General features: G+C 36.2%; 1 protein-coding gene across 1 annotated transcript in view; it reads left to right on the forward strand.

Annotated features, from left to right (window-relative positions):
• Positions 1 to 511: 511 nt before the first annotated feature.
• LOC106069013 (uncharacterized) overlaps positions 512 to 12118 on the forward strand; it is a 124837-nt gene continuing 113230 nt past the window's right edge. Inside the window, exon 1 of the mRNA XM_056012310.1 lies at positions 512 to 618. The gene's annotated coding sequence lies outside the window, so the exon portion shown is untranslated. The remainder of the gene's footprint in view (positions 619 to 12118) is intronic.

Genomic DNA, 12118 nt, shown 5'->3' on the forward strand with positions numbered 1-12118 from the left:
CAGTATTACCTGTGAAATGATTGTCGTAAAATATCTTTCAGTATTACCTGTGAAATGATTGTCGTAAAATATCTTTCAGTATTACCTGTGAAATGATTGTCGTAAAATATCTTTCAGTATTACCTGTGAAATGATTGTCGTAAAATATCTTTCAGTATTACCTGTGAAATGATTGTCGTAAAATGTCACGCATGGCAACTCAAGGAATCAATGTCGTTAAGCATCTAGTGGTGCAACTTAGAAAATTCTCGCGAACTATGCCGCAGTGTTACAATGCCGAGATCAACAAAATAATGTTGACGTCACTTAGTCATAATTAATCAAAGAAAGACTGTTTTGTCAAATTTTGTACAAACATTTAAGAATATATTGAACAAATGAGATGAGATCTGAACCCAAGGCTTGCTACCCGTAAATATATATTGTCCCACACTTTCTGTACCCTCACGCGCGCGCACGAAATAATGCACGTTCCCGCGTCACATGTGTCTCCTGCCAGGCGGTCCACGGACACGACTAGCGGCGGGCGCATCATGTGGTGAGAGACAAGTGGGACAAAGTGTGTCCTGATGACCTCCTGCGACCAAGTCGGAGGTCGCAGTTTGACGTCTCCACAGGGTGAGTACAAACTTTCTGTTTTCTTAGAATTGGATCATGCTTCCGAGCGTTTGTGTGTGTGTGTATGTGTATGTATGTATGAGTGCGTGGAGTTAAAATTTGACCTGTTGCTCATTCACGTAAAGTAGTTAAGTTTCCCTTTCAGACCTTGCGATCTAGAGGCCTCCATGAAGGAGGTATTCGCTTTTTAAAAAGAGTATTTTCAATGTTTTTTTCTTGTTTTCATTTTTTTTTACTCTAAACAAAATCATTCCTCTCAGAGGAACTTTTAACACTAATGGAGAAAAATGGACTTGTAGAATAAGAAGCTCATTATTATAGCTTTTTAATATACTTCTCTATTATACCTTATTATTTATTATACCTCATTATTATATTATTATTATTGTCTTCATCGATGGGAAGTGGTCACGTTTTGTTCTGGACAAATATATCAATTCCTTCTAGGGTGAATCTATAACATGAATATATCTAGGGCAAATCTATAACATGCAATTATCTAGGGCGAATCTAAAAAATATATCTAGGCAAATCTAAAACATACAAACAGGCCTATATGTAGGGAAATGTAAAAGATGTAGATATGTTCAGGACAATGTAAAACAAACATATATCAATACATCTAGGACCAATGTAATACATACAGTGTAACTTCGAGAAAGCCTAAGTTGCATTTGTTTATAGACCGATCGTTCTCGTTGTATTGTTGTGAAGTTGTCAAGTTTTCAGTGATTGAAGTTTTGAACAACGAACTCTACAGTCACGTGTCAAGGCGATATTGTTGTTTTATTTCACTTTAACTGACATCGAAGAGAGCATCCGGTTGCAGGCGGCGTCCGAACGAAACAGCGGGAGGTTTCTTTAAAAAAAAAAGGCCGCTGGGTACACATTTGAGACCAAAAGAAAAATCCCCTGCCGATGAGAAGCGTAGACGGCGAAAAGAGAACCTCAATTGACCACAACCGGACAACGTAAAATACTGAACTCCTCATTAATCTTCGGACTCGAAGAAAAGCATTATCATTTCTTTGTCACTTTTCTCTCCAGGACTTGCTTTTCAAATGAACTTCTTTTATTTTCATTTTTCTAAGATTTTACCGACAAGTCATAATAATAGTAAATATATCATTGTGTTTTTCTAAAGTTGTTTGTCTGTACAAAGTAGATCTGGTAGGTTAAAATCTATTATCTTGTAAACAAACACCGTCTTAGTGGAGAGGATAGTTCATGGGCGTAGCCAGGATTTTCTTTCGGGGGGAGGGGGGATTTTTTTCTCCCCTCCCCGCAAAAACATACATGTGTGTGTGTGTGTACATAATTAATCTTTATTACATTCTGATTCTTCATTCTTTCGGAAGACGTGTTTATTGTACCCTAGAATAGGTTCTTCCTGGAGTTAGTGGAAAAATTGTAGACTCCCCGCCAATGCCATCAAAGGGGTCTGGGGGAGCGCCGCCGCCAAGCACTATATCCGGTATTGAAAGCCAACAAAATGCATATTCTGAGGTATCTACAGTGATTTATCCAGCTATTAAAGTTTTATTTCAAAAACCTTATGTGCTATTCTTACTGACTTAGATCATCCCGCGTCGTTCGGCGCATTGGGTGGCAAGCTGCTTCTACAAAATTTGTCCCTGGCAATGTTTGAAGCCTCTTCCCACCTGCTCTGAGGACCTACATGAAAATGTGGCGCCAAGTTGTACTAGAACTCACTAGGATGTCCCTGTTTGCGTTTTCCTCGTAATGGCCTCCATGTCATCGCAACTCTTGGTATGCGTATTCATTTTGTCGGAGCTCATGCGACACAACCTTACTAATTCGGCAATGGATTTCCTTGATTGAGACCCGATCTCTATAACGGACTCCTAAAATCTGTTTTAGCCATCTTTGTTGAGCCACATTTAGTCTTTTTCGATTTCGGCAGATGACTATTCTATTAACTGCACTTTATTAATGGAGCCCAGCCACTGGTAGAAATGTGTAACCTCTCTTGGCTACGGTCTTGGAATTAGTGACTGTAGTTTGCTTTAGAATTTATATCGAAAAGGGATGTTTTATCGTAAAAAACATTTGTTGAGGGGTTTTAAACTAAATAAATTCTGGAGTTTTTTTTAACAAATTCAAAACCCCCTTAACAACATTCATAGAATCTGGTTTCAACCTCAAAACTCTCTGTATGGGGGGATTTAAACTCGAACCCCCCCCCCCCCTTTGCTTGGCTATGCTCATAGAATTTTGAGGGTGTAATTTGCTTTTTTTTTATATTGAACAGGTATTTTTTAGCTTCAAACCCGCTGAAAGGGGGTTTAAACCCAAAACCCATTTGGCTAAGCTCATAGATTTTTGAGTGTGTAATTGAAAAGGTATTTTTTCGCTTCAAACACCGCTGAAGGGGGGTTTAAAATCAAAACCCCTTTGGCTACGCTCATAGAATTTTGAGTGTGTAATTTGCTTTTTTATATTGAAGAGATGGATTTTAGCTCAAACCCCGCTGTAGGGGGTTTTAAACACAAAATCCCTCTTGGCTTCGCTCATAGAATCTGATGACTGATGTATGGGTAGTCTTATATGAAAGAGGGGGTTTTATCGTAAATTTCGGAGGGGTTTTAAAATCAAAATCTTCCTTAGCTATGCTCTTGGAATTTGGGGATGGCCGTTTGCATTCTTTTTTTTTTTTGGTTTTGTTTGATAGAAGAGGGGGATTTGACTGCAAACCCCCTGGTAGAGGGTTTTAAACTCAAAACCCCCTTGGCTGCGCTGGGGCAAGTGATGGTTTAGTTTTAAAACCTCACCTAAAAAAAAAATAAAAAAAAAATCGGTCACTAAATTCCGATCCCCCCTGCGGGGGGGGGGATTTCCTTTCGGGGGGGGGGGGTTGAACCTGACTAAGCCCATGGGATATTTGTAGAAACTGGTAAATTTGTATCATGTCAACAAACACCACCCCAATTCAGTGGAGAGGATAGTTAGTAGTAATATTTGTAGTAACTGGTGTATTTTTATCAATGAGGATATATTTTAAGACCAAATGTATTAATTGTATTATTACAACTATTTCCACTAGGGTCACCCCATTCTTCTTCCATTTGCTAATTATCAAGATGTGTAGTCTCCCATACCCCTAGAAACTCTAATTATAAGAGTAATTTCATTAGAGTTTAATTATGTTTTTTTTCTGATAGTTTTATTTTTTTGCTACTTTTTGTCATTAGGAAAACCAAAAAGTGACATTAACCCCCCACCCCTCCTCTCGTAGATTTCATGAAAACTATGACATTTGATAACATTAAAGTTAAAAATAAAATTTGATCCGTCGTCGTATAGTGAACATAGCTTCCTGTGTCAACATCGCGTTAGCTCTAAAAAATGCGTACAAAAATCAATACAGATATTAATTGACAATACTTTAAGTTTGTAAAAAAAAAAAAAAAATTAAAATAGTTTTTGGAACAAATTGACGTCCTCAGTGTCCAACTGAGATTTCTCAGTTAATTAATTGAGATTACTTTCTCGGTAACGTAACATTTGAACAGATACAATTTGTTTGTAGCTTTAAGATAGCCAATTTGTTTGTAGCTTTAAGATAGCCATTTTGTTTGTAGCTTTAAGATACAATTTGTTTGTAGCTTTAAGATAGCCAATTTGTTTGTAGCTTTAAGATAGCCAATTTGTTTGTAGCTTTAAGATAGCCATTTTGTTTGTAGCTTTAAGATACAATTTGTTTGTAGCTTTAAGATAGCCAATTTGTTTGTAGCTTTAAGATAGCCAATTTGTTTGTAATACTTAGAAAGACCATTATTGAAACTTAGTTACACATGGTGACAAGAAATGAAGCCTCTGTAGTTTGACTAGGCTAGGATCAGAACGAGGGGTGCAGGAAAGGTTCTAAGTTTAGAATGTTGTTGGGATTGGGATGTCATTAGAGATCTTACAAACATCTATGACAGCACTATATAGCATGCACATCTTTTAGCAGGATAAAGTCGACTACACATTTTACAGGCAACATGACAACCTTTTCAAGCGGTGGCAACTAAAAAAAAAAACAACAAAAAAAAAACATAATGACTACAAATCTTAGAGACAGCACACACAAAAAAATAGGGGAAAGAACCGCAAAAATATCTGTCAAATGTCAATACTTCAGGAATAGCTCCCTTTTTAAGAATAAAGACAAATACTTACCACTAATTAATGAAATATTTGCTTCATTTTTTATTGTTTCACATTTTGTCATCGGCTATGTGACTAATTCTGCACAATTTCATCTTGATCCGAGAATGGAAAATGGGAGACAAAAAACGTATACAAAAGTATATTGGGGAATAACTCGCATATACACCCACACATCTCAATGAGTAGTATTTATTTCCTTTTTTCAATACCAGACAAAATAATTAAGTACCAATAAGTAATTAAGTAATTGGTTAATTTTTAAGAATTTTTGTTAGGTACAAATTGATTCGAGAACGTGTGTGAGAGAAATAACGTGTACAAAATATTGTATCAGACAGTCAGTGAGCTGAGATAAGCTTTGTAACAAAGAAAAACAAAGCCCCGATAAACTTTAGTCCACCTCTACAGATTGTCAAATGGAAAGCCAAACAATCGAGTAACTAAAAAAAATCTAACCGCACTGATCTATATTAACCTCGTCTCGTGACCGAACCTTCTCAATTTTATAAATGAAATTTATTAGTCGGAATTTATCTAAACCAGATGCTTGATTGTCTAGACTCTTTAGTCTAAACAACTGGTCAGTGAACTGAAACACTGTAAAATAAGGTGAAAATCCAGCTATTCGGAAGAAGTTGTATTATTATTTTTTGTTTGTTGTTACATCTTTCGGATGTCCCTTCAGAATTGAATATCAAAGCACAAAGTAGGCGATGGCCAGTATTCGAGTCTGGGACCATCGAGGCGACTCCATAGCGCAAAACACAAGATCAGGCACTCTAATCTCATAGAAGCTTTTAATACCTGGAGGTCCAATCCATTTCTGACATCCAAGTGACGACGGGCTAAAAACAAAACTAATTCTAGTTCAATGAATCTGAGACTAGCTTCAATGCATGTAGCCAGAATGTTGAGGGAACGGAGAGCATCGCGCTGCGGGCTGGATTTGGTCCGCGGTTACTGTTTACTATTTATTTAAGCAATCCTGGATGTCATGTAAAAAACATAAATAAACAATAAAGTAAAGGGGGATAATTATTTTATATTGGATTGGAAATGATTAGAATGATAAGCAAAAAAAAAAAAAAAAAACTAAAGCAAAACCTACAAAGAAAAGAAAAACTGAAATACTATGGTGAAAACAAAACACACCACGCGATACTAAACAAAGAAACAAGAACTGAGACACCTACTATTTCCTTGAGATGGTATAAACACTATGGCATGTGTGTGTACACTTACACTTCAAGTTATTACCAGATTTATGTAGGCGTCTATATAGTATGTAGAGTTGCATTCGACGTCTGATGGAGCATACGGCTATAGAATTAGTACAATATTTTAAAAAATAAATAAAAATGTCCTTTGTCTTTTGATAAAACTTACAATAACGATCATATTTGGCGTAATTTGATAGTAATGTATAGAACCATATATACATCTACACAAGTTTTTTGTTCTAACTTGACCCCCGGCTATGGATCTCCAGTCTGTTTATGTAAAGATCCGTATCAATATTATAACTGTGCAAGATCTATCTGTATCATGCAACAAATTATCACTGATTACTATTTATTAAAGGGGAAGATATCCACTTACAGGAACAACCAAACTTACATAGCTTTCAAACCAACTCAAAATTGATTACCAAAAGAAACGGAGAAAATTAACAACGTTGTATTAGTTAGTATAAACAGTCAGTGCTAGAAACTGTCTTCTGAATAAATATTCTTTAATGTGTACTATTTTAATACTGGATCTAGAAGAATACTCAGATAACCAACCTTGCAATGAAGAAGTTTTAAACCTTTGTTAATGTCGCAATATTAACTAAATAAATTCAATCATTAGATGTACTGCATTACTAATTGATTCAAGATGGTTTAACTTAATGTATACGTCACTTGACTTCATTTTGATCTTTGAATTACGTCGAGGGATGGGGGTGGGGGAGGTTAGGGTGAAGCAAACACTGTATCGACCAGAAGATTCTCTCACAGGTTTAGACAATCTAGTCACAATGTCTTACCAACTTGTCATCTGCACACATCTTTATGTGAGATTACATTAAGGGTACACAGGATAAGATTACATTTAGGGTATACTGGATAAGATTACATTTAGGGTATACTGGATAAGATTACATTTACGGGAAACTGAGATAAGACTACATTTAAGGGACTCTTGGATAATCTTGGTCAAAGGATGTCTTACTGTCCAGGCCCGAATACAATTCCCGTCGTTGTAGAGTCTCCCTTGCAATGAACCAACTGAAAGCAAATAACTAGAGCACAGTGTGATTTTTTAAAACGTACCTTGCACCTTTTTGGGTAAAAATGTTACCAAGCTCTTTAGTCTTTGTGTCAGCATGTCCTGGTTGAAGAATGTATGTTGTACCATAGGCTCGGGGTAGACATAGAACTGTAGACGAAAGTTGATTCCTGCTATAGAACTTTTCTTAACCAACCCAATCCTCATTCAATGATACACCTGTTTAGGTCTGCACTTAAACCTGCCAAAGACTGTGGTTGAGTAGCATAAACCACTTGGCTGCCTATTAAGGAGCTCTAGTTCGAATCCCGACTCGAGTTGAGCTGTGTTTGCTTGGCGCCCAAAGCCAGCACAGGAACCTTCTCCGAGAAAAGTAATTTAAAACAAGACACTTAAAATGAATAACCAACTACAGATGAATATATTTATTCACGTTTTCTTTGTGACACTTAATATTGATATCAATGTGCCTTCGTATTGTCTTTAGTCAACACAATGTAAACTCTCTTCCTAGTTCACCGAGAGTCCAGCAGACAAAACTGTATTTCATTTCACCAGCCTTTGGAAGCAAAAACAAAAAAAAAAAAGATCTATTCTGTTCAAAAAGGTTTCCTTTTAAAGTTGCTAATATTTAAACCTTAAAAAACCTTAAAAACAAATCTGGAGAAGAGGAATCCATTAGCTTGTATATAAAAATATTTATCTGTCATTGTTACATTAACACTGTAATGGCTTGTCCTGACAGCAGAGTACAGACAAGCCCCAGGATAAGATGGAATCACACAAAAATATTTGATCAGATTAAGTCTTATGGTCTTTTTGTGATCTTTATTGATGGAGAGGAGAGGGCAGGGTGGAAGAAAATAGGGGAGGGGGGAGAAATGTTGGTTGAGTATTCGAATGAATCTATTCAATTATTCCTCTTTGTTCTTGGTTTCGTACGTTATTTCTCTACTCATTGCTACTCTACAAACGTTCAATGGTATTGCAAATGAGAGGAAACAAACAAAGTACATGAATTTATATTTAGGAATGGAGAGTACTGTATGGGAAAGAGAAGGAAAGAGGCTTAAAATAGAGAGAGAGAGAGAGAAAGAAAAGAAAATCTATCAGAGAAAATGAAGCTATAGCGATTGAGCTTTATGGTAAGTCTTTTTATTACTTCCAATTCAATTAAGGCCTTGTCGTAGCAACACAAAGACTTTCTCTCTCTCTCTCTCTCTCTCTCTCACACACACACACACACACACACACACACACAACTTCACACATATACACGCATCTATGCACACAAAAATATCAAATATAAATTGTTCAATCCACTATTGAAAATGAGGAGCCACGCTTAAATCTGTGAGGAGCCATGCTTAAATCTGTGAGGAGCCATGCTTAAATCTGTGAGGAGCCACGCTTAAATATGTGAGGAGCTACCATTAAATATGTGAGGAGCCACGCTTACGTCTGTGAAGCGCTGTCATTAAATCTGTAAGGAGCCACGCTTACGTCTGTGAAGCGCTGTCATTTTAAATCTGTAAGGAGCCACGCTTACGTCTTTGAAGCGCTGTCATTAAATCTGTAAGGAGCCACGCTTACGTCTGTGAAGCGCTGTCATTAAATCTGCGAGGAACCTTGCTTAAATCTGTGAGGAGCCACGCTTAAATATGTGAGGAGCTACCATTAAATATGTGAGGAGCCACGCTTACGTCTGTGAAGCGATGTCATTAAATCTGTAAGGAGCCACGCTTACGTCTGTGAAGCGCTGTCATTTTAAATCTGTAAGGAGCCACGCTTACGTCTTTGAAGCGCTGTCATTAAATCTGTAAGGAGCCACGCTTACGTCTGTGAAGCGCTGTCATTAAATCTGTGAGGAGCTGCCATTAAATCTGTGAGGAGCCACGCTTAAATATGTGAGGAGCTACCATTAAATCTGTGAGGAGCTGCCATTAAATCTGTGAGGAGCCACTTTAAAAAATTAGCCAACAACAAAGAGAAAATCTTGACTTCATTGAGAGATACAAATATATTTAACATATTCTCACTAAATGGAGAATGGTGACATTCACACAATAAGATATAAATTCCTTGAAATAAAAAATTCTCTTCATTAAAATCACCTAGAAGATATTAATAGTACAAAAATAAACATCTCTATTTAATGTTGTAGGTTTAGTACGGGATTCGTCTCATCGGGAATTTCCTTTTAGTGACGCGACTTTTAATTGCACATTATTTTGGACGGAAGTAGTTCTGGGATAGTAACGGCAGTTGGAGACGCACTCTTCTAGCTGAGGTAAGACGTTTTTAATAAGGAGCTGTTGACAGTGGACGGAGTCTCTTCTTTATGAAGTAAAGGTATATTTTAAGTTTAACAAGCTTTATCAAGTTATTTTCTAAATGTATAGATCTATGTGTGGTGAGTGTTAGCGAACCGCAAGGTCTGAGTGTGAGTTACATTTACAACATTGAATATCACCACCACAACATTATACAACAAATATAAAGAAATTACATGTTGATGGACTGGTCTCAGAAAGATATCTAAAAATAATAATAAACAAAGTGTAGAGGTACAGTTGTATGTGAATGTAGGTTCAAACAACTTTTCCAATGAAGAATGAATGGCGTGGCTGGATGATTATTTGTTGTAAAATATTATCAGAGGTCCTAAAATTATTGAAGAAACGACAAAATAAACTTCAAAAGATAGGACACGACATACAAATATAAAAAACCACATCTTCTATTGGATACTTGGATATAGCAACTGAGCTCTTAAATCTATGAAATCCAGTCCATGGATAACAATATCTGACTGCGAGCTAAGGTGGTAATAAAACAAACTTCCAAAAAAAAAAAGCTTTTCTTTATAAACTAGACATAGTGATACTGGACATTGATAGAGGTGTAGATTGAAACAAACAACAGTCATGAAAGGAGATAAACACACCTACATATCATGTCAAGTTAGTCACCAAAACATAACAGTAAAACTTTATCTAGGTATTTAAACTGGACAAAAACACAAGTGACCTTTTTATGACAGAAATAAACAATAAATAAAAGACATAATCTCTCTTGAACCTTTACAAAGTCCTATGCGTTACACAAGCCTTACCAACAACTACATCTCCCAGCACAAGTTGAGACAGTCTTGTTTCAGTAACTTCAGCATTTCAACATAAAGTGGTTTCCATAAATCTATTCTGCACCACAAGTACCTTAAAAACCAACTTGCATTTTTTAAATCGATGCGCAGTACCATGCCCAATGCAGTACAGTTTAAATCTAACGTACAAAAAAAAAGTGAAGGAATCAATTTGGACAAAGGCCAAAGTATTTCTTAAATTCTACGCTCCATTACAGTTTGTCTTCTTTGAACTCAAGGCAAGTCTTTAGTTTCACTTCACGAATAATACCGGCCTGGCAATCAACCACTAAAACCACAATGGAGATTACAATTAAAATAGTTGCATTGAACGTGCATGAAGCCCATCTAGTAGTCTACAGTGAGGCCTTATACTCCACGTATGGCCTACAGTACGTTTTGATAAGGCAAATTAACTGTTTCATTCATCCTTAGCTTCTTGTTATTGACCACCATCTTGTTTGCTTGGTGTTCAAAACCCCGTGACGTCACCAACTAAAGTATAAACAGTTTCTAAACCTCAATACCTTACAATGTCGATACATTTCTTTCTGAGAAATAGTATTTTTTAATTCTATTTTAAGACCAGAGATTTTCCTACTAAAAGTTATTCACATAGTAATCTGCTCTTAAATGTAAAAATTTAATTTTGAATTGATTTCTAGTAAAAGTATTTTACATTATTTTTAAAATGTATTAGGGATTTTCATCAAAGGTGGAAAAAAACTATAAATAGATAGCTTTTTGGTGTTTCTGGTGTAATAATGGCAATGCCTTCGATTCCGAAGGTCAAGGATGAGTGCAGTGTTTCACATGACTACGCAAACCCGCATTTCATGCAGACCAAGCAGATGTCCGCTGGCGGTCTATTTTAGTTTTGAAGTCTTCAATAAAAGCTTTTCTTTGAGTCTCAATTGTTTTGTCCCGCGGCCTTTGAGAGAGCTCTCCGTCTCCGATGGACAGAAGAAATAAAGGGTTGATAAAGTTTGCTTTTGAAAAGTTCTATGATTTGTGTGCACTTTGTATCAGTACAGTACAGAATCGCATTTTCTACGCGCTTCCGTATGTAGGTTAAATTAAAAAAAATATATTTATTTGGCAACATTGTCTATCTAATTAAGGTTATTGACATTAGATAGTCTCTCTTGGACATTCTCAAGAGTGCCGTATTCTGTACACTAGGTATACCAAACAGCTTTCTAATTATGGATTGGCCTCCATTTAACGAATCTCCCATTCAAAGCTTTCTTTCTGAAATCCGTTCCGTTGGGATATTTCTAAGTGATTTAGATGTCTGGGAAGTCATATTGTTCTACACACGTAATATTTTTCGTGGAAAAAAAAGATTGGTTTGAGTGCAACATTGAGATTGAAACTATTCAATCAGATTCAACAGCAGAGTCTCGGACACTTTAACTGTTGACCATTCTCCAGTTTGACAAGTTCGGACCTGCGAAATCAAACGTAAACATTAGCTGCATATCTTATATTATAAAGTAGAATGTGAGGCGTATGTATGTATGTATGTATGTATGTATGTATGTATGTATGTATGTATGTATGTATGTATGTATGTATGTATGTATGTATGTATGTGACTTATAGACATCAAAACCGCTTGACCAATCTTGATAAAACTAGGCAGGAATGTTCCTTGAGTACTAACTTAGACCGTAGTGTATGTATTGTAGCCCTAAAACAAACTTAAGACCCTCAAAAAAAATAAAGTGGTCCGACTCTATTACAGCTATAGTATTTTATGGATCTAGGCCATGTCTACAATGTTGACATAAGAAAAGATAGAAAGGATTTAGACCTAGATCTAATTTTAAGAAATACACTTTGCGCAGATAGTTTTTTACTTTGACACATAAAAATACAAAAGAAGATCCATTGATTTCATTATAT

The sequence above is a fragment of the Biomphalaria glabrata genome, chromosome 1 (genome assembly GCF_947242115.1).
Source record: "Biomphalaria glabrata chromosome 1, xgBioGlab47.1, whole genome shotgun sequence".
NCBI classification, from domain to species: Eukaryota; Metazoa; Mollusca; class Gastropoda; family Planorbidae; genus Biomphalaria; species Biomphalaria glabrata.